The 22,838-nt window shown below is 37.3% G+C and overlaps 1 protein-coding gene across 1 annotated transcript in view; it reads left to right on the top strand.

Annotated features, from left to right (window-relative positions):
- LOC149556476 (structural maintenance of chromosomes protein 2-like) overlaps positions 1 to 22,838 on the top strand; it is a 41,007-nt gene that overhangs the window by 2,615 nt on the left and 15,554 nt on the right. The window lies entirely within an intron of this gene.

Below are 22,838 nucleotides of genomic sequence, written 5' to 3'. Positions count from 1 at the left end.
ATGCATACAGGCAATAGACAAGAACATGTAACACAGTAGTACTCCTTTTATTATTCGCATATATGCCAAAGAGATTACATAGTGCTTCCCATGATGATTACCACAATGATTCAAAGTCCATTCCAGACGGTGTACATATACCATTCCGAAGGGGTGACTCAACCGTCACGCATCCTTCCGAATGCTAATCTACCCGTTGGCTATTTTATAACTTTATCGACAATATCGTACCCCCAAAAAAGAAAAGTCGTTTTTGGACGACAATTACAAAATATCCACCAATGCCACTTTCTCTGCTTCCAACACCTGGGTACACTGAGCCAAGTGTCACTGTACTGCCTTCAACTGGATGATCAACTCCTCCTGAGCTCTCTATGCATCCACCAAGACAGCCTCACATCCAACACCTACTCCAAGTGCCTCAAAGCATGTCACCCCTCTCGAAAGGCTTGCTCTGTTGTTCTCTCTACCTCTAGTACACAGACACTCCATGCCTGCAGTGGCTCCAGGTCTCATTAACTGGTAATACTTCCCATGACTGATAACTGAAGCGACTAGGGGTCTAGGGGGCAATGCCCCTAGCGAGGTCGAGAGGCAGTGCTCCAATACAGGGCGGGGTCGAGGGGGAACGCCCTCGCCGCCAAGACCAAATTAGCACTCTCAAAACCACACAAAATTCTATAGAATACACCATTTTTGTAATTTTCTTCCGATCTCACACTCTTTCTGGCAACTGCTTATGTTTTACTACCTGTTTATGTCTTTCCCTTCCTTTGGGCATCATGCATTATTCATTTTGAACATTTTTGATTTGTCGTCTTTTTTTTGGCTCCTTTCTCTGTATCTTTCTGCTGTACGGATACATCTTTCTCCTTTTCTCTTTTTGTCTTCTGCGGCAAAGGTTCTTCGGTGGCAATGATTCCCACTTTACTGTCCTAAACTTCCCTGGAAATATCTTGTTTGCGACACGGTCGTATGCTATGTTCAACCTGCTTCACATCCGTATCGACTATGCAGTTTGGTTGTACGGTCGCTTTCCCTCGTCCGTACGGTAACTCTTCTTCATCTATACAAAAGCTCTTCTGAAATCCGTATGGTGGTCACTTGGTTTGGTAGTTTAAGCTTAATCCTCCTGAATTTTGTACGGGTCGTATGGTGCCTTCACATATCCTTCTTGTGTCTATACGGTGCCTGCATGGATTGTGTCTGTACGGTGCCCAACCGTATAGTCCTTTTCTAAATTTGTACGGCGTACAGTCTATTTCCCCTTTTTTTTGTACGGTGCTTGTGTGTATTCCTTTCTTCCTTGCTTTCCATATGGTGTCTGACTGAGCTGTATGGGCAGTACGATGTCTTTATAACTCTTTTTCTCTTTTTTTTTTTCCTTCTTTTTTTTTCTTTTTTTAATCAATTGTTCATCGATGGGGGAGTATTCCTTTCATGTTAGATTCTTAACTTTGACCTATTCACTGTGTTCGATACTTCCTGTCGAGCGTCCATAACTTAATCGTCCCGTTATCACCCACTTCTTGTATTTTGTATGGTTCTACTCATTTGATTTTGAACTTTCTAGGTTTGTTTTCATTTCGCTCATTATACTTTAACACTAACTGGCCTGGTTGAAACTTATTTAATTTTAGGTGTTTATCATGCCATGCTTTGCACCTATTCTGTGTCACCTCTGTGGCCCATTGTGCTTGCAATCGTCACTCATCAAATTTATTTAAGTTACACGATCTCTCCCTCAGGTTTTCCATATTGCCCAGTTTGTTCTCAAGACTCGGTACCATAAATTCCATCGGCTGCCACTCCTTGTCGTCAATAACTGTATTCTTGATTTTAGAACCTTCACTTTGTACTATTGAAGTTTTTATTAAGCCCTTCCTCTTATTTCCTGTGCAAACCGTACGATGTGTTTGCCTTGTTGTCGGCATCTTTCTACTAATTTCGTGGTGTGGTGTAACCTTTTCTTTCCGTGTAGTCTGTTCACCGTGTACCATATGGTGGAATCTTTCCTTTTGCTGCCTTTAGCTTCAGCCGTAATCGCCTTTCCTTCTTCCACTTCTTTTTATTCCTTCAGACAATCATTTTCCTCTCCTTTTTTGTCGACCCTTAACATATTACAGCTTGGAAAGAGCTCGTAATCCTCCATATGCCAGTGGAAAAGACCGTTCAACGAGTCTAGCTCGTCCTCATTCAACCCTTCTTCTAGTGTCAATACTCCCTCTTCATCAGGTTCCATTCTCTTCTTCCCCTTGTCATCCCCTCTACCTTCGCCTTCAGAATCCAATGATGCTGCCTCTTCACCTACCATTTGTGTGTGCAGGTCAATTATGAATCTTTTGCCTCCGCGCTTCATTGATAGGGTATTCTTCTTCCAGTCATGCTTAACCCTTGCTTGTACAAGTCATCCTCGACCCAGAATGGCGTCATAGCCTCTCCTCTTCAGCGAGATGACGACGAAGTCGAGTAGGAACTGTTGTGTTCCAATAGTTACTAGTTGTGCCATCAGGATCCCGAGAGGTTTAATGCCGTGTTGGTCCGCCATTAGTAATTGGAATGTAGGTGGCCACAATGTCAGCTGTCCCAACTTTTTTCAAGTATCTTCTGGTAGGGCATTTACCCCTAAACCTCCATTCACAATTGTGTTTGAAAAGACCATTCCTAGTATACCCATTTCTACGATCGTCGGATGCCGTCCGGATGTGAGGGCTAGCGGCATTGGGTCTGCTGCACTTGCTCCACTTTCCTTTTCCCTTCCATGTTCTCCTAGTAGTTTAGCAATCAGGGCTATGTTCGTGAGTGTTGTCTATAGTTGAGGCATTGCAAGGATCAAATCATTTAACTTGATTGGTATTTCAGTTTGTAATATCTGCCTTGTGATGTTTTGTTCTGCACAGTTCCTCATTGAGGTACCGGTGGTGTCCTTCAATTGTGATTTCTTTGCCTGTGTTGCTTTCTCAATTTCCACCCGCGCTTCTTCCAATCTCTTCTTTTCTTCCGTCTGGTCGAGGTATAGTTTTGCTTGTTTACGAGTGATTGCCAAGACTTCTTCTTCGTCTGTGCCGATGTTGATCAAATTCACTCCTGATTTTGGGCACTTGGCATCTTCATGATCTCCAAGACTGCACCATCTACATAACAACTTTGATGCGTTTGTTGATGTACAATTCCGTACAAAGTGGCCCCACAAATTACATGCTCGGCATTGAACTGTTGGGCGGCTGTCCGCATCGTACTGAATTTGGCTGCAACCCCCATTATTATTGTTGGTATTGTTGTTTTCCCCTTTCTATTCTTTCTGTACCCACCCGAAGTGGCACCATCATTGCTTGTGTTTCCTCCCTCCTGACGCGGAAGCCTCCTGTGTCAGGAGCACTTGTTGATGCCCTCTTGTTTTCATATTGAAGGGGCATTCTTTTGTGGAATGTCCCATAATTTGACAGATATCATAGAATTAGTTTTTCGGGCAGGATCCCTTCGTGTGACCTTCTGTCTTGCATTCTGTGCACCATAACTCGTTTCCCTTCGTCTCTTTTTGCATATTCTTAAATTCCTTCATCATTCTGATCATATCTTTCTGGAGAGCTTAGACCTTCTTATTGTCCTTTTCGTCACCACTGTTATCTTCTTTCAAAGACGAGCCATCTGAGTCAAATGAGCTACTTTTCTTTTTTTTCGTTTTTGGTACACTTTCTAAGTGCATCGCCCGATTGTATGCTTCGGTGTATGATGATGGCGGCACAATCTTCATTTTCTTCCTTAACTCCGAACATAGTCCTTCAATGAACCATCTCTTTTTTAGCCCATCTGCCGGCGTACTTTCCATTTTATTTATTAATTTTTTTAGTTTTCTAGCATATACATGGACTATTTCATTTTTCCCTTGCTTTGTAGTGTAGATTTCTACTACTATCTCATTGTCGTCTCGCAACAATTGAAACTCGGTGATAAACTTCTTTTTAACTGCTGCTCAAGAAGTTAATTTTTAGGGATTGGCGTTGGCAAACCAATCAGTTGCTACACCCCTTAGGGTTGCTGGAAATTGTTGGACCCATTCATTTGTGTCGATTACGCCATTTGCCGTTCAAATTGCTTCGCATGTCTTACAGTGTCTGATTGGATCTGCCGTTCCATCACTATCAAACCTTGGCAATTTTTCCTTTGGTTCAGCCATTACTATTCGAGTTGGAGATACTTGTTGTGTGCCCATGCTGTTCTGCACACCTGCGCTATTCTGAACACCCGTGCTGTTCTGAACACCCGCACTGTTTCGGACAATCGTCTTATTTTCCATAGTCGTATTAATTGGTGAAAAAGGGTCTTCGTTAAGCGAAGTTGTCCGTTTCGGAAGTGTATCGCGGATGAAGAGTTTACTCCACTCTCGTGCTTCCTTGACACTTCGAGCCGTGCGAGTTAATTCCCTTCCGTCTAGATTCTCTTCCCTCGGCGTATATAGGTTAAGAAATTCCTCCCTTGTTTCTTCCACCAAATCCAACCGTTATTGAGTCTTTTCCAATAATTCCTCAGTGCTTCCATGTCTGTTGGCAATCTGTTGAAACCTCCGTCTGCGCTTGGCTTCTTGTGCTAAAATTAAATTCCCTTGCATCGTGCGTACTTCATCTTTTTCCTTTAGCTTATTTTTATTTTTATTTTGCTGATTCGGCATTAGTCTTCATTCCTCTGCCTTTGTTCCAGGTCCATGGGGCTTCGTTCCAGGTCCATGGAGTAACGACGCCAAGTGTTTACCTTATGGGGTCAATAGTTTAATGCATACAGACAATAGACAAGAACATGTAACACAACAATACTTCTTTTATTATTCGCATACATGTCGAAAAGATTACATAGTGCTTCCCATGATGATTACCACAATGATCCAAAGTCCATTCCAGACGGTGTAAATATACCATTCTGAAGGGGTGACTCAACCGTCACGCGTCTTTTCGGATGCTAATCTACCCGTTGGCTATTTTATAACTTTATCGACAACATGCTAATCTAACCGTCGGCTATTTTATAACTTTACCGACAACACTCTTTTCACTTGCCTATATAATCAAGCCTTCTATGTACATTTGAGTCAAATCTTGCTATTATTAAATGTCTGAAAATTTTTAAACACTTGGTTGCTAATAGCAAGATTCATATAATGGTAGCCCACCCAAGTGTGAGAGAATTTTTATTAAGCAGAGATTTAAATGAAAAGCGAGCAGGCTAGATAACTCATGTCATGGAATATGATGTTGATATACATATCACCGAATTCGTCAGAGGTAAGGGTTTGTGTGAACAATTGGCTGATAACATAGTTCAAGAGATAGAAAACAGCCAAAATTTGCTGCCCGTTAATAATGGTCAGGCTGGAAATAATCAATCAGCATGCTAGTTGACTGAAATGACAGATTATTTGCGAATAAGGGAGTGCCCTTTGACGTTGGATAGAGAAAAACGCAGGTATTTCAGGCTTCAGTCTATTCTTTATGTTTTGGTTGATGATGTTTTGTTTAGAAAAGACCATAGTGGCATGTTATTGCGTTGTATAAATGCCAATCAGACTAGTAAGATCTTGGAACAGTTTTATGATGAAGGGGGTCACTTTTCCCCAAAGACAACAACTTATAAAGTACTAAGGGCAGGATTTTATTGGCCTGATATGTTCAAAGATGCCCATATTTGGGCAAGGAAATGTCAAAAATGCGCTTTATTTGCCGACAAGGAAAGGCTGACAGCCTTACCTTTGCAACCAATCTTGGTTGATCAACCGTTTATGAAATGGGGAATTGATTTTGTGGGCCCCATCAATCCAAGTTCTAGTGCAAGTCATGAATGGATTCTTACAACTACTGATTATTTTTCACGTTGGATTGAAGTAGTAGCGCTAAGAGAGGCTAATGAATTAATTGTACTAAACTTTTATGATGATTTAATAACAAGGTTTGGGATTCCTAATTCAATCATTTCTGATAATGCTTTAGCTTTTGTGGGAGCTAGAGTGACTAAATGGGCATTAAAAAAGGGTATATATCTTAATACATCATCAAATTATTATCCTCAAGGTAATGGTTTAGCGGAAAGCACAAATAAGAATTTGTTAAGAATCATTAAAAGAACACTAGAGGAGAACAAATCTTATTGGCATTCAAAGTTAAAATCTTCCTTATGGTTGGATAGGATCACCCCTAAACAAATCATTGGAACATCTCCTTATGTTTTGGTATATGGGAAAGAGGCTAAATTGCCTATTATTGTTGAGTTTCCTTTCCTACAGCTTGCAGATCAGCTGATATTATTTGAAGAATAGTATCCTCTCAAGCTAAGGTACGCTAAATTGCTAGAGTTAGAAGAAGAAAGGAGTGAAGCATTGCAGAAAATAGAATATCAACAGTTATAGATGAAGAAGATTTTTGGTAAAAAGGCAAAGGATCGTCATTTTAAGGAAGGAGATATGGTGTTGAAGTGGGATGTCCTCGAAACAAGACCAGGCAACATGCTAAATTTGATCATTTTTGGGCAGGCCCTTTTCAGATAATCAAATGCAAAGAACACAATGCGTTTCAGCTTGCTACTCTTGAAGGAGATGTTCTACCAATCCTTGTAAACGGGATCCACCTCAATACTTGCTTTGAGGTATGATCTATCTTTTATTGGTTTTCTAGGACTAGGTTTCACGCTTTCAATAAATGCATTTGCATATTAGTTTAAGTTTTCCTTAAGTGTTGTCCAAGCACATGTCAGTTTGTTTTCTTTCCTAAGGTAGTTTCCTGTTTTCCTTAAGTTTTTAGTTTTGTCAAGTTGCTGGTTCAAGTTGTTCAAGTTTCATTTCATACCTACCCACCTCATTCATACATATCAATGCACGGGTTGAGTGCATACACCTAATCAGCACTTCACATGCATCTATATACACCTAGTGTCATAGCCATTTCATGTCATATTGTCAGTTTGATACTCCCATGCATGGTTGTCAACCCTAGCCATATGCATTCACATACGTCTACTAATCATCCGCATCCATCCAATTCATACATTCATACATGTATGCTTAAGATAGATAATTATGAAAATCTCAACTTTTAAAGTTGATACTTAGGTCTAATCATGCATGCCAATCAGTCCAATAAGAGTTCGTAGGTCTCATTAGACTCATTCGCATACATCCCAAACCCAACCAACAACTTTAGAAGTCGTGTTAGGTTTGGTCTAGGTCAAAGGAATGCATAAAGTTCAAACTCTCATGCCCAATGGATATCAAAGACAACTGGTCAAGTGTCTAGCAGGCAGACAATCAGCAAAGGTCGCCAAAAATGTTACTCAATTTTCACACATGTTCAAATAGAGTAAAACATACATGTTTATTACTTTCAAGTCATACTCAGAATTGCAAAAAAGAAACATTTTTCATTCATATTGAAATAATGGATAATTTCTTTGTATTATTCATCATGATGGTCCAATTGATATTTACAAGCATGAAATAAAGATGCTAAAAGTGAATTTCTCTCACACATTTGACCATGAGAGTAGTCCTTATCTACTGATATATATTCCTACTCTACGAAAATAAATAACATGAAAGAAGTATAAAGAGAGGAAAGGTCATGGGCACCAGTCATTGCCTGTAATGATTGGTCAAGTTGCATCCATCCGCTTCCATCCATTCGCTGCCCCGAACTGCGTCCCTTCCATGCATCTGATCCTTGCATTCATAAAAAGTGTTGTTAGAGCCAATGGATCTAAGCAATGCCAGTACCTCACTTTGCCTCACATTCACAATCCTAATATGCTACTCATCTTAGCAAAATAAAGACATACATCATCAGAGAAAGAAAACAATCACGATAAATGCTTTATTATTAACGTGTTTGTTTCCTGTGCAACACGATCATAACATATTGAATTAATTGTGTATGGCTGATTCATAATAGAAAAAACAAAAGTATTAAAGGGATGAGTCATTTTGATTTGAAACCTTTTGCTTTTAATTTTCAGTTTGTATTCAAAATTAGAATAAGAAAAGTCAAACATTAAAGGGACAAGTGGAATAGGCTTGAAACCTTTTGTTTCAGATGGAGTAATAGGGCTGAAAACATCAAGTTGCAGAAAAGAGCAATACAAGCGTGCTGAAATGTGAAAGCTACGGGAAAAGTCAGAGAATGCTAGCATATTGATTTATGGTTCTAAGTATAAGCTATAGTGTCACAAAGAAGATTCACAGTACTAATGAGCAAATACATTCTAAGTAGTGAACAATAACATAATTTATGTCCATATAAAAGGAGATTCTAGTATAGTATTTCAAATAATGATCTGGAGAAGATGTCTACCATTAGGCTTTGAGGGAAAGAATGGAGCTAAGTAGCTATGATTTAAATTAGATTGCAGAGGAAGGAACATGGAAAATCCTCATGATTAGATCACCAAATTATGATAAAAGGAAACAACAGAATATGTATTCATTTTGAGGACCCTCAAATATGAGCATGGCATCCACAGATGTAATAGAATACGGGAGAAACTCTTCAAACAAAGTGCAGAAATATGGACAGTTATAGTGCAGAAATATGGACAGTTATAGTGCAGAAATATTCCAGAATGGTGCTCAAAATGACAGTAAGCTCAACTTCATATTCCCAATGAATAACAAAGTAAAAGACACAGTTAAAAAACTAATTGTTTCACTTTGAACATTAAAAAAATGTGAAGGAAAAATGCTCCAGAATTACAAAATGGTAGAAAAAAGAACACCTACGAGATGAATTAAGCCACAATACCAGTATCAGTCATGACAATAGAGGGAAAAATGCCCAAAAACATATTATAAGTGATGGTTTCTTGTTCAACACAAAAGACCAGTGATTGTATACTGAGAAAGAGCAGACTGGCATATGTTATAGCCACCGCATATAGCAGTTAAAGGAACTAAGAAATGTGCAAAGCTCCCCATAAGCATATGAGTTACAGTGATAGTGTAGAAATATTCTAGAATGCCATGAAATTTCTAGCAGCAACGAAAACCCAAAGTCACGACACTATAGAAAACTTGATTATGGCATTCAAAGGTACAAAGAAAACAAGCAAAGTAAAAGACGACATATCAACCTTATGTAACTTAGAAGACCAGTAACAAAATCGTGGCTTACCCAGTCCAAAATGGTGGTTGCAACGACATTACAAGCAACCAGAAGTCACAACTACCAACTCCAATAAAGCACCAAGAAGGAGCCATGAAATCTCATGAAAGAAGACCTAGCAAGCTGTAGCCGGCCATGGCATCCCAACAAACAAAGCACAGATCTGAACAATTCACGGCGTAAGTGAAGAAAACACCAAAACTCGATAGCAATAACAAACAAGAGATAAGAACAACTCCAACAATCATGACTTCATGGAAATAGAGCCATGACAAGTAGAAATAGAGACAACCCAGCCAAAGACCTCAACACTAGCATTCACGGCACCAACAGAAAGTACAAGAATCACAGAGGAAATCTAGTTTTTTTCTCCATTTTCAGCTAGGGTTTCAATCTTATAATTTCCTTTATTCTTCCAAATGAGCATTTGAACGCCAAAACAGACTTATGTTTTACCTTTTAATCATTCCTTCAATATGTTTTATAAAATTTCGGGTCCGCACTTGTTGGTTAAGGAAAGGAATGCATTATTTATTAAAATAATTATATGTGATTTAATGTGTGAAGTCCATATTATTATTTTAATAAATAATTTATTATTTTTATTGGATTCTTGTTTAAAATGTAAATATTATTGTTTTCTAGTTGATGAATTATAAATCAACTAGTTAAAAATCATATTATTATATTTTAAATGCAATAATTAATTGTAAAGGCAAAGTTAAATTTGACTAAGTGTTGTCAAGAGGGAGTTGCATTCTTAAATGCCTAAATTCGAGGGTAAGGTTTCAGTTGCTATTTTTAGACTCTCAGATGAGACTCATGACTTAGGAGTCAATCACAGAGTATTTTTTGGCATTTATGGAGTCTTCCCGGACTTGTCTACATGTGTAATTGGTCAAGGCACAGTTTGGATTGCAAGTGGCATTTTTTTGGAGCTTTTAGGCTATTTTTGTAAACAATTTTCTCTAATTTTCGACCCTCACTTCTTGATTTTGTGGGAAGGTGGTGTTGTTTCATTATTGTTATATACCCCTTTTTGTTATAGAGAGGAGGTTCAGATTTTGAGAGGAGAGAGGTGCACATGTGATATTTGTCCTTGGCATCTTTTTCTCGAGTTTTCTAAGTTATTATGCAGAGATATTGTTATTTGGGTCTTTGATCGTAATACAGTTTTCATTGGATTCAGCTTTTGGAGTAAAAGATCTGGTTGTATGCTTTGTGGTGATTGATGTTATTGAGTTGTGTTTTATTTATAAACCTTTTGGGTAATGTCTCGTTTCACATCTTCTATGTCTAATATCTGTTATTCATAGGTTTTGAGTTGTGTTTCCTTAGTGATATATGTGATTGTGATTTATTTCCTTTCGTATGTTCATATTTTAACCTTCTCTTAAAGTATTTATGTGGATTAACAGTTCCTTCAAGCTGTGTTTTTGTGATTATCTGTTGAAAGTGTTCATTGTGTTACAAAATGTAACAGTAATTCACGTTATTATTTTTGGTATATCACCTTAGTTTTCATCATTTAGGTTTTCCATTTTCAAGTCTAATTCTTTACCCTTTTCCATACAAATTTCATGTCTTCATCAGTATAGGTGAAAATCATATATATCAGATAGGAACCGGCCTAGAATCCAGAGGTTTAATTAGGTCATAGGTTACCCACAGTCTTTGATTGATCCAATGTTTCTCCAAAATTGCATGAGGGTTTCAGGACTTAAAGCATTAGGGTGCAGATTTTGGAGATAACAGATATATTTTCTGTGTTTTCTAATCTTTTCAAGGTCATGAAATTGATTTTCTCAAGTAATTTTTCATGTCAATAGAAGAGGTTTCCGACAAAGAAGTTTGCAAGTATGATCTTACAAGTTGCTTGATGGAAAGGAGGTTTCAAAATAATGAAATATTTAGGAATGCATTTTTTACTGTAGCACTAAATGGTGTGCTTGAATCAGCAGTGGTAAATAAGGTTACTTAAAGTTTAAGGATGCACTTGAGGAAGAGATGTGCAGGTAAGAATAAATAATTGGAGATTGTGATCGTTATTTGGGTTAAATTGTGAATTTTTTTTTGCATCGATGTTTCAAGCCACAATCCATGAACTGTCCTAACTATAGAAGGTCTTCACATTCGTATGGAGGCTTCCTCTCGTCACTATATAGGCTGTAGCTAGAGCATAGTTACACCACCCTGGGGGACGAGGGGACGTTGGGATGGGGGGGACAAGTTTTCGGGCTAGGGAGACAGAGAGGCCTCAATTCGGGGACGATAGGGGGATGGGAGAGTGTGTGTATTTTATATACTATATATTATACATGTGGTACTTAAAATGCTAGTTATGAAAATATGTAAACAATATAAGACACAGAGATGTAAAATACTAATTTACTAAAATTTAAATAATTGAACATTGAACAATAAATATTAATATTTTAAATACTCGAATGAGAAAATAAAAGAGTTCTAACTTCTATTATATTAATATTAAATAATAATAGTCATAGATATTAAAAGTATGAGTATCTCATCATAAAGATGATTACATTGAGTAGCATGATATGATATTCAATACACCTAATAGATTAATAAAAAATGTTTTATTTGTTTAAACAAACTTTATATTTTTTTGGTTAAATAGGGGACCCTCAGCCATCCCTTAAAGAAGCCAGGGGACTTGTTCTCGTCCCCCCATCTCCACATGGGATGCCGAGATGTCCCCCATTTCCGCTAGTGGCGGTTGATTGGTAGCACCGCAGGAGACATCGAAATGGCATTCCCTTGTCCTCAATATGTCACCCTCTCCTAGACGTTGGGATTTGGGGGGGAGGGTGCATCCCCATATTACATTGGTTCAGAGGTAATTTCTTGTCATTCAATTGCCTTTACACACTTAAGCACAAACTTCCTACAATCTTATTGTACACTATTTGCTTCAAACTACAACATGGAATCACATACGAGTAGTACAAAAGTTAGAAAATTTGCTACAAAAAGCACATAAGTTTGGGTTATTAATTATTAAATAAGAGATAGCGAGAGTAACTTTTGGCAACCCAAGAGAAGCAAGAGGTACTTACAAAAACCACCAACAAGAATATAAAGCTCAAAATCTTCATTCTCTATCAATTTCTAGAATGACGAATAGTAGTAGCACTAAATCATAGAAGGTAATGCCTCAAGTGTAGCACAAAGATGAGATAATCACAATAGGTACTCTCACTTGCGAGAGTTTGAGTGAAAACGAGTGTCGCACACAGGGTAGGAGACATATGAGAAGCATGAAATGGAGGTCTTGAAGCATGTAGAGGTTGATAGGGCAATATAGATGCCTATCTTCAATTTAAGAAAATTCGAACCTATATTAATGCCATGGTGATATGCTACGACAAACATACCTATAAGATAATGGTGCCCTATCACGACCACTTCGATATTACTATATCATTCATGCCAACTAAGTTCACACTAGAATATAGAATACCCTCTAGTAGAGTTAAAGTTTCCAAACCATCAAAAAAATTGCCATGTTGAAGAGGGTGTATCGCAATGATCTAACACCCAAGGAGTGGGACAACATTTGGAACAACAATAAAGGCGTGGAGAAAACTTTCAGAGTGACATTAGAGTGGAAGTGTACCATAGACATCATGAAGAGTCTACTCAAAGATAGTCAAGTCTATGATATAGCCGCATGGATGATACATCTCATCATTAGGATAAGAAACAAGAGGGTATGTAGTTGGGTGTCACTACTCTCAGGAAGTGATCCATGGTTTCTTCACTCTACAAGTGTTTATATATGGCAAACTTGCTATTGCCTTATTCTTTGATGCCATATCGGTCTAGGTATCACTAGACAGGTGTGATAATTACCAACCACTCAGTTGTGTGGACTCGTCTACACTAGTTATTTTCTACTGGACTTGTTTGGATACTCTTAGGAAGAGTTAGACAAATGCAGTTTCTAGAACTACTTCACCAACAAGAGTTAGACAACATAAGTGGTGCAAAAGCAAAAGGCACACTATGTCTTTGGCGAGTGAGAGTTAGAGGACATAACTCTTGTGGCCATAGGGGGATATGAGGAGGATATCAAGGAGAATGTCAAGACAACTATCTAGCCAACCACGTCAGTGGTGGTGTTTGAGCCACCAACATTGACATTACTGCCACCAATAGTTTATGGGAGTCTTGGTAGAGTAAGTTCCACATTTAGCCCCATTGATAGTAGAAGTGGGGGTGTCACCATCAACAACATTGGAGGTGCCATCATCAAGGGAATCGGCGGTGTCACTATCACTAGAAGCACTATCGTTGCTAGAGCCCCATCAAATGAACCAACCTTAGATTTACTAATTCTGTGCCAATTGAGAGTGTGGAGTGAGATTCCCACCACCATTAATTCAATGTTATAGTTTCTTGAAATTCCATCAAAGGCCTTGCCATTGCCATTTGAGTTTCCATAGTTACTTTCATAGGCCACGACAATGATAGGAGAGTGTTGTGCATCTGTGTGTGTGTGTGTGTGTGAGAGAGAGAGAGAGAGAGAGAGAGAGAGAGAGAGAGAGAGAGAATGGTGGAGGACTTACCTCATCAGGAGGCATTACCAAGGCCACCCTAGGAGACTTCAGAAGACATTGCCAATGGCATCTGCACCATTACAGACACTAGTGCATATTGCAACACTAGTCTCTCAGCCAACATTGTGGTTTGGTTGAGCAAGTCGAATTTACGTGGTCCCATGAGAATAGTCAACTTTATATTTGTGAGTTGGACAAGATGGATACCTTTTTGCGGAGGGTAGAGGAAGTGGTCAAAGATCTTGTCTTTGATCATGATCCTCTATGGTGCATGTTGCAAAGTGGATCCTTGGGTTCATGCAAATTGAGTGCCACAAGGAATTCTTTGAGTTCTTTACATTGAAAGGATGACTATAGGTGGAGACTTGAGAGTTGAAGAAAGCATTGTTGGGTGGATATTTTGCAACCGATAGTTTTGGGTAAAAATCTAGTCGCAAAATAGGATGACCAGCCATAGCGTGTGAGACAGAGTCTCTCCTACCTTAAAGGGAAGGGTCCCCCTTCTCACCGTTCCTTGGATCAACTCAAGGTAAGCAAGAAGTCAAGAGATTTTTATAAAATGGGTGTTACCAATATCCTTTCTTCTTATCTTTCAAGAAATAATCCACTTACTTGTGGAGCGAGTAATGGGTAGGGTGAATCTCTAACTACACTTCTATCAAGAGCTGGAAATAGTGATACCGATAGACCTTCACTAACTCAAAGGCTAGCTGAAAATGTACCAGTTTGGCTCTAAATCCGGTCGTACTTCTATATGGAAAATCTTTACAATTAGGGCACAAAGACTCCTAGAAGTAAAAATAACTTGACTATTTGGTGAACTAAGAAAGAATAAGCTACATACAAAACTTCTAGCTATACACTTTCACAATTGCTCTTGGTCAAAGCTTTGGCTTCAATTACTTCTTAACTCTTTTCTATTCAATTCACGAGATACAATTACCAATAACACAAGATAACATGAATCAACGACAACTTGGATGAATTATAGACAAAGCTTACAACTCACACAAATAACAATCTCACTTAATCAAAGTTAAGTCTCAAATGCTCCTTTGTATTCACTTTCTCTTAAAATAGTGCTTACACAAACAAAGTTCTGCTGGCACAATTTCTTCAAAGCTCTCTTGCATAAAGATAATGATGATTTTACAATGAGGGGGCACTCCTTTATATAGGCACAGTAGTTGAGAAAAAGGTGGAGGAAAAAGTGAGAGCAACTCAACCAACTTTGACCTAGTCTAACTACAGAAGAAAATAAAGGGTCACATGCAACTCGCATTATATCTTTTTACATACATGTATCTCGCATTACATGTAATTATGTTTTTTCATGTAATACATTCTTTACAATTACTAACAAGAAATAAAAACAAAACAACAATCTCAGAGATTGTTTCTTAGTGCCTTGAATTTGACAATGATGTCACGCACTGTGGGAAGATCAACAATTTCCATAGTCTTTATTATGGCTTCAACTCTCATTGCATTTTCATATGTTGATTGCACAACTTTGGAACTTGTTGCTGTAGTATCTTTCAAGTGTTTTGTCAAGGATTTATACAAGAAAAACTTGTTCATCGTATGTGAATCAAAATCTTCAGAATCTACATCAGCATTGATCCTGATTGTATATTTTGAATTTACTATCTCTGCTGCAATAAGATTACCAGATTCATCAGTAACACGACATCCCATTTGTTCTAAATTACAAGTAACACTTGTTTCAATTGCTTGACAATCTCCAAAGGCCACCTGCAACTTTGTGATTAGCTTCCTTAATGTCTCCTCTTTATAACCAATGAACCCTTGAAATTTGAAGAACATTTCACATGACAGAAGAATGTCACATGAGACCAAGGCATCCAAATCGAATTTCACCATTTCATCCCAATCATCAAGGATTTTCTTCAAGTTATCTGCTTCCTGAGTCAAAGAAGAAATTAAGTTTTGCTTCATTTCATTCATCTCTTTGACACGCCTAAGAACGACAAATATCTCTGTGATGGCTCGAACTCCTTCAGAAATGATTTCCTCTATCCAAGACTTTGCGGCTTCAATCAACCTTCTCTCTTTAGACGTGTGAGACATAACAACAACACCTTGAGAAGATTGTTTTGGGATAACCTTATTCAAATGAGAGATCTGTTTCAGCTGATTATTTTTTTTCCAAAGCTCATGATTACTCTTTGATACATTAGCAAATGCATCTTGAGCATCTTGCAAGCAATTCAAATGTGATTGCTTTCCAATTTCAACCATAGTAAACTTGTAGTCAGAACGAGTAAGCTCCTCAACAGGTTTATCTACCAAGGGCTCAACCACCTCAACAAATTTGGTTTTATCAAAATCAACCCAAATTCTACAAACAATTTTATCTTTCAAAGATTTGGATTTAGTCTTCTTAATAGGAAGATTGTTAGGAGGAACAACCACTTTCCTTCTCTTTGTTGTTATTTTACTCAACCATGTAGGCAGACAGAAACTTTCATTTGAAGAAGTAGGTACAGTGGAAACCATTGGCATTGATCCAGATTGTATATCCGTAGTGACTGAGCAAGATTCAATCTATACTGCTGAAGGCATAGGAACATGTTGAGAAGACTCCGTCATGGAAAGCTCAAATCCTGTTAAAGATGTATCAAGTTGGGAAACTTGACCACTGGTAAGAGTCAAAAAATCTTCAAACACATCTGCTAAGTGATCATATTGTTCATGTGCAGAGATGTGAGGAGCAACAGAGGAAATAGGAAGAGCCATGATATTGACCTCCGAAATAAGAATGGAAGGAGTGAAAACGGTGGAAAATGAATCCACATCATCATCAACCTCATGCAAAAAGGGCTCTTCATGTATAGAAGACGTACAAGCTTGTGCAAGCTTTGGAGGAGATACGATCATGATTTCCCCTTTTTCATTTGAATATTTTTTCTCAAATTCTATTTCCAATTCTTCTTCTGATTTTTCCACTGATTCTTGAATTGGTTCAGGAACTTAAAATGATTTAGTTCCTTTTTTGCCCTTCAATTTGAATTTGAGGGAAGCCTTGGCATCAAAACATGAGGCACTATCTTTCCCTGTAATCTCCAGTTGTGATTTTCTGCCAGGGGGACCAAAACTTTCACAATCCAAACCCATCTTAGGATTTACTCTTTTAAGGCCTTCACTTTTCAACCATTTGTTGGTGTTTACTAGGATGGAATGAAATCTGTCCATGATAGATGTACTTTTGTTGCCATTGGATAGGGAAAAGGGCACTTGTTATCAAAGCCGGCTTGATGAAACTCCGGATCAAGGATGTTGCCATCATCTTCAACTTGAAAATCTGAAGGGATTTCCAACATGTTAAGATCAATTATTTGCCATAAGGTTAATTTGCAGTAATCCATCTTCATGATGTCAAGTTTCGTCCTCATATCTATACAGATGTCTCAGATGCGATGAACATGAGTCTCGACTCTTTTCATCTAAGAATTCATCTCTTGGTAGTCAAAATCAAATCTGACCTTGAACTTCTTCAAGGTAATCAATTGCAACTCTACTTCCATTTTCTTTGCTTTAGGCACATAAATGATTGAATAATTGCCAATAGCCAAAGGCTTAGCTAAGGTAATGTCAAAACCTGGCCTATGCAAAGTATGCTGATCACACTGCACATTCATGAGTTGTCTAGCTAGCTCCATTAGGATGATTCGATCTGTAACATACCTAGGTAAGGTATACGGCTCACCTTTGAAATATCCAACTCTCAAGTATGTGAAAGTGGGAAACTGAAGAAAAATACAGCCGTATTGGTTCACCTTCTCTCATGTTGCATTAGATACTCTTTTGATAGACAACTGCTTATCAAACAAGCACCAGAAATGTTTGAAGAAGGCATCTTGGACTCTTCTATAGTGGAATTTACTATTTGCCAAAGTGATTTAGTCATAGTAATCCCAAATACGAACTTGAAGATGATCTCCTTTGGTAGAAAGACTAGAGAAAGATCCCATGACAGCAACAATGTAAACTAGATAAGTATCCACGTAGAAGGGTATTGATGTTCCCACTTTGCATATTTGCTGGCAAAGTGCAGTACTAACGAGTTCTCCCCAGAAGATGTGTTCTTTATTCTCCATAATATGAAACATGAACTTATACATCCATGGCTCAAAATTAGTAGAATCTTTAAGGCCACAAGTCCGACTGAGAAGGATGATGAGATCCTTATACTCTTGTTTGAAATTTGACTAATGAACGGTCTTTGGCCATTTGGAGAAATTGCTTCTTTTATTGTCTAACCAGTAAAGGTTGACATACTTCTGATAATTACCCTTTTGCTCATTCTAACAGGCCAATGATGATCCTTTAGTCAAATCAGCACATTTTGATTTATGCGGAACCTTGAATATTTGTTTTATAACCTCAGGATCTAGGCTAATGATAACCTTGCAGTTAGCATCTTTGATAGTCTTCATCTTGGGAGTAAATTGCCGTGCACATCCATAAATGAAGTCAGATTCTATAGTTGCCATAGGAAACATAGATACTAGATGAATGTTGCTTCTCCTAATGCGCTTCATTTCATTACTAGCTAGAGCTTCAACTCTTTGTAGAAAATCAACCATGTTCACATGACCAATCTTTGTGTCCAACACGTTATTCAAAATAGATATGACTGAAGGAGCTGCATGAGCCAATTTCTTATCATAATGATATTTCATTTTTCCTTTGGATTTGGATGGCGAGAACATGTTTTGTGCTTGCGCTACAACACAAAAATTCCAACACACAAATACATCATCAGAAGGAATCTCCATACAAGTGAATTCTAGATCAGCAGTAAACATTCAAAAATTGATTGGGGACTTCACAAATCCGACAAAGTGACTTCAAAGAGAAAGCATATGCATAACCAATGGAACAGAAAGTGAAATGAAATGGTATGACAGTGAGAAAATGGAATGGAATGAGAATACGTGAAGGTGAAATGCATGGGAATGCGTGCAAATGAAAATTGCCGATTTCAAAAGTGACTCAATGTTTTCAAGATATTAGTGCATGAAAAATGAGTACATGTAAATGCAACATGTAACGGGAGGTGGAGGGTGAAATGAGATGTGAATGCGGGTGAAGGATGCACTTCGCATGTAAGTGCGAATGAAAGATGAGATGGAAAGCATGGAAAGATATGGAAATATGTATTTGCTCATGGAGGTGCAAATGCATATGGAGGAATGGAAATGGAAAATGGAAGTGAGATAATGAGTTTTATAGTCACTTTTGGTGAAAAGGAGAAGTCAAAGTACATGGGAGGTGAAAATGACATCTTTTTGACGTTTCAAAATGTGACTTTTAATCAAAATCAAACCTTTTTGATGCAATTACATGTAAGACTTTTCGTGTAATCGTGTCATGCGAATGAAAACGGAAAGTGAGATGAGTGAAAATGGAAGCGGAAAATGGGATTACATGCATATGCGGATGCCGAATGAGATGAAAATCATCTTATTGCATTTCGTTGAGTGAGAGATGAAGTGTTCTGACGTGGAAACGAAACGTGGAATATGATGATGCTTTCACATGTAATGAAGCAAAAACAAGTTCTTGGGAAAGAACTTGCAATTTCTCGAAGTGGAGAAAATTGACAAGTAAGCACAAAACACAAAACACAAAAGAAACAACGCACCTTTGAAAAATGGCTCAAATAAACCAAGATGCAATGCACTTCAACACTCAAAATCGAAATTGAGACTTGGGAAATAACCTAAAACATGAAAATGAACAAAAACTTCATTTTTAAAGGAAAAATGCACTTTCCATGGCAAAGATTTTCACAAATGGCAACCATCAAATAATTTCATGCATAAAATCAACAAAATAAGCATGAATTTAAAGCAAAAAAGAAAGAGTCCATTTACATGTGCCAAAAATGAAGGGAAGAGATGCTCCAATATTTGAAAAATTCTTCCCAAACACTTAGACTTTTTCCAACTTAACAAATTCGAATGGGAGAGGGCAGCAAATAAGGAGAAGTTGTTAGTAGATGCCAAAATGTGCCCTATTCATGCTTCATATTCCAACCTTTTTGGGTGTTCATGCTTGTGAGACGTTTTTGGCAAAAAATGTTTTTCCTCATGTTGCAAGATCAAAACATTTTGATCATTAAACACCAAAATGTGAACTACAATGCAATGTAACCTCCAAAATATGCCAAATCAAATCGATTTGTTTGGGAGGAAAAACATACATTAAAAATGGATTTTTTTGCAAGTTTCTCCAAAAATGTGATCTATCATGAAGCTTTCAAAAACATTTTTGAGGTTAATGAATCCATTTTAGAAGCTAGAGAAAGCATTGCCAACCAAAAAAATCTCGAATGGAACAAATCTCATGCAAATCCATTGAGAAAATCTCAAATTATGATCAAAATCGGGTTTTTGGAGGGCAAGAGCATGTTATTCTTCAAAAACGGACCTTTGGAAGCTCAATGCATATGCTAAAAACATGTCTTTCTCCAAAATCGGACCTTTTTGGGTCACATATACATTTTAAAATATGCATCTCTTCAAAATCACACTTTTTGGGTGCCATTACATATTTTAAAACATGCTTATAGGTAAAATTGGACCTTTTGGAGGAGGAAGCATATTTTAAAATGCAACTCACCTTTTAGATGTTTAAACATAAAAATTTCATTTTTCATGCCATAGCATCAAAAAGGTTCACTTATGATGAACTTTTGATGTAATGACATCAAAAGGTCCACCAAAGTCCATGTAAAGTCCACTTTTGATGGATTTTACATGCTATTGCATATAAATGTCCACTTATGAAGACTTTAAGTCATTTAATTCACTTAAAATTATAAAAATGTTACAAAATGGGTCATAAACAATATTTATTTATCATATTATGAAATATAAAATATAAACATCATTTTAAAGTAATATTTAAATAGACATTTGATTTAAAAAAAATAAAAATTGAAACTATATAGTTATATAGTTACTTTAAGTGAAAAATTAAAAAGTAACTCAACTTAAAATTATAACATAAAGTGCACTATAGTCACTTTAAATAAAAAATTTAAAGTAACTTAAAAACATAACAAAAAATGAATATACGATATCTTTTTCAAAAAGTGAATGTCAAATTGAAAATCTAACATCATATTTTTAATCGTGTTGTTGCCTCTAAAATGTCCACTTTTGAGCTCCTAAAACGGGCATAACTCTTGACTGGCAACTCTAATTGACCTCTAGGTGAGACCGAATTGAAGGGAAAAATGAAAGGCACAACATGAGCAAAACCAAAGGACTAAAAACAAGCAAACGCAAACTCAAAAGAAAAGAATGGACTATGAAGGCTTCAAAAATCAAGTAAAGGCTCGACAGAAAGCAAAATGAAAAAGACTTGACAAAGGCCTTCAATAAAACAATTTGATATATGAATTGAAATGGATCAATTGATCAATATTAAACAATTAAATATAAAATTCAAGCTTAGAGAAACATGAAACTAGCTTGAAAAAGTTTCGTGTTGTTACCAACATTTTGTGGTGACAAAATGTAGGACAACAAGCATGACAACCTCCATGGCCCCAAGTTGGTGGTTGCCAAAGTCAAGTTCTTCATGCACTCCACGACATGGAGTTGTGCTTTCAAGAACTATTTCTATGGTGTAATCACCTCCTAGTTGCACTTGAGGAGTCCAATGTAGTGAAGGACAAGGTCACCCAACAATTTGAGTAGGAATGAAACACCCTTTTTGAGTTGGCAGAGAAAAGCAAGACACAACTTAGCTAAGAACACTTTGGAAAAAATAGTAGTGGAATCGCAAGAGTGGTAAGCTTAGAAAGAATTGTAAATGACAAAGAAGACCTATCAATTGGTGATCACACAAGAAGGATTGAAGGCATAAGAGGAGCTGAAAGAACCAAGAAGCAAATCATGGGGGAAGCCTATATGGTCAAGGCTTCTAGGGAGTGGGAGATGGTGGCTAACTAGTGCCTTTAGTATCAATCTAACCTGGCTACTTTGACTCTTTCAGCTCTAGAGACATCTTCTCACCCCTCTTCATAGTTTTTCTACTTTGTATTAAGCCCCATTTGTATTCGTCGTCTAGAATACTTAGATTTTTTTGGTGCAGGGCTGATGTAGACTGTAATTTTGGCATGTTGTTGGAAATAAGCTTAGTTACTGGTTTGAGTTTGATTTGAAATACGGGTTCAAATAACTGGTTTGGCGATATGGCAAAATTTTGGAAAGGGTTTTGGGTTCGTTTGGGTTCATTCATACCAAAACATCTAAAAATTATAAAAAATTATGTATATACATATATATGAAGCCTAGAAGCATAGAGTATCATAAAATCATATGATTTAATCATTTGAACAACAAAAACACCAAAGGCATAAACTTTAAACATTTTAGTTGTAATCATAGCATCATGAATCAAGATCATACCATCATATATTTCTTTTTTCAAGTTCAACATAATAGACTCAAAACATTATAATTAAATCACGATCCATGAATCATAGCAGCAAGTTCAAGTATCATTGTTTCAAGTTCAAGTTTCAACTAATCATAATGTATAAATTTTTAAATATTTATCATATTCATCTTCATCTTCATCTTCATCTTGTTCTTCTTCTTCTTCTCGTAGTCCTTTTGCATATACCTCCTTGATCTACTGAATACTCTTTGCAATCTTTTGTAGCATTAGATTGAATGAATGCACTTCAACCAACAAACCAACAACTCTACAAGTCTTTGCATTGTTCGTTATGACTTGGACAACGTTTCTTACACCCACTTGTTCAATGACCACAATTAGGATATTAGCAATAAATGACTCATCTTTTACTTGTCCCTCACAATCCACCGCTTTCAAAAACATTGCCCATTTAGGGGACACCGCCAAAACATTGATCAACAGACGATTTCTAGCATCTTTCCATCCATTTGAAACAATTTTGACCCCTGTCTCAATTCATAAATCCTTGATGGGATTCAATTGCTCATCAATCAACTTGACCTCGTCATCCAACAAGGTGGTTCGTACTCTCTTAAAATCGGGACTTGAATACCCTGCAGGTGCTTTGGTAGCACTTCTCAACATCCGCTTGAAATAT

This window comes from Cupressus sempervirens, chromosome 5 (genome assembly GCF_028749045.1).
Source record: "Cupressus sempervirens isolate cs-2001-9-10 chromosome 5, ASM2874904v1, whole genome shotgun sequence".
NCBI classification, from domain to species: Eukaryota; Viridiplantae; Streptophyta; class Pinopsida; order Cupressales; family Cupressaceae; genus Cupressus; species Cupressus sempervirens.
Note: the sequence above shows the minus strand (reverse complement) of the source record. Positions and strands in the feature narration are given on the sequence as shown.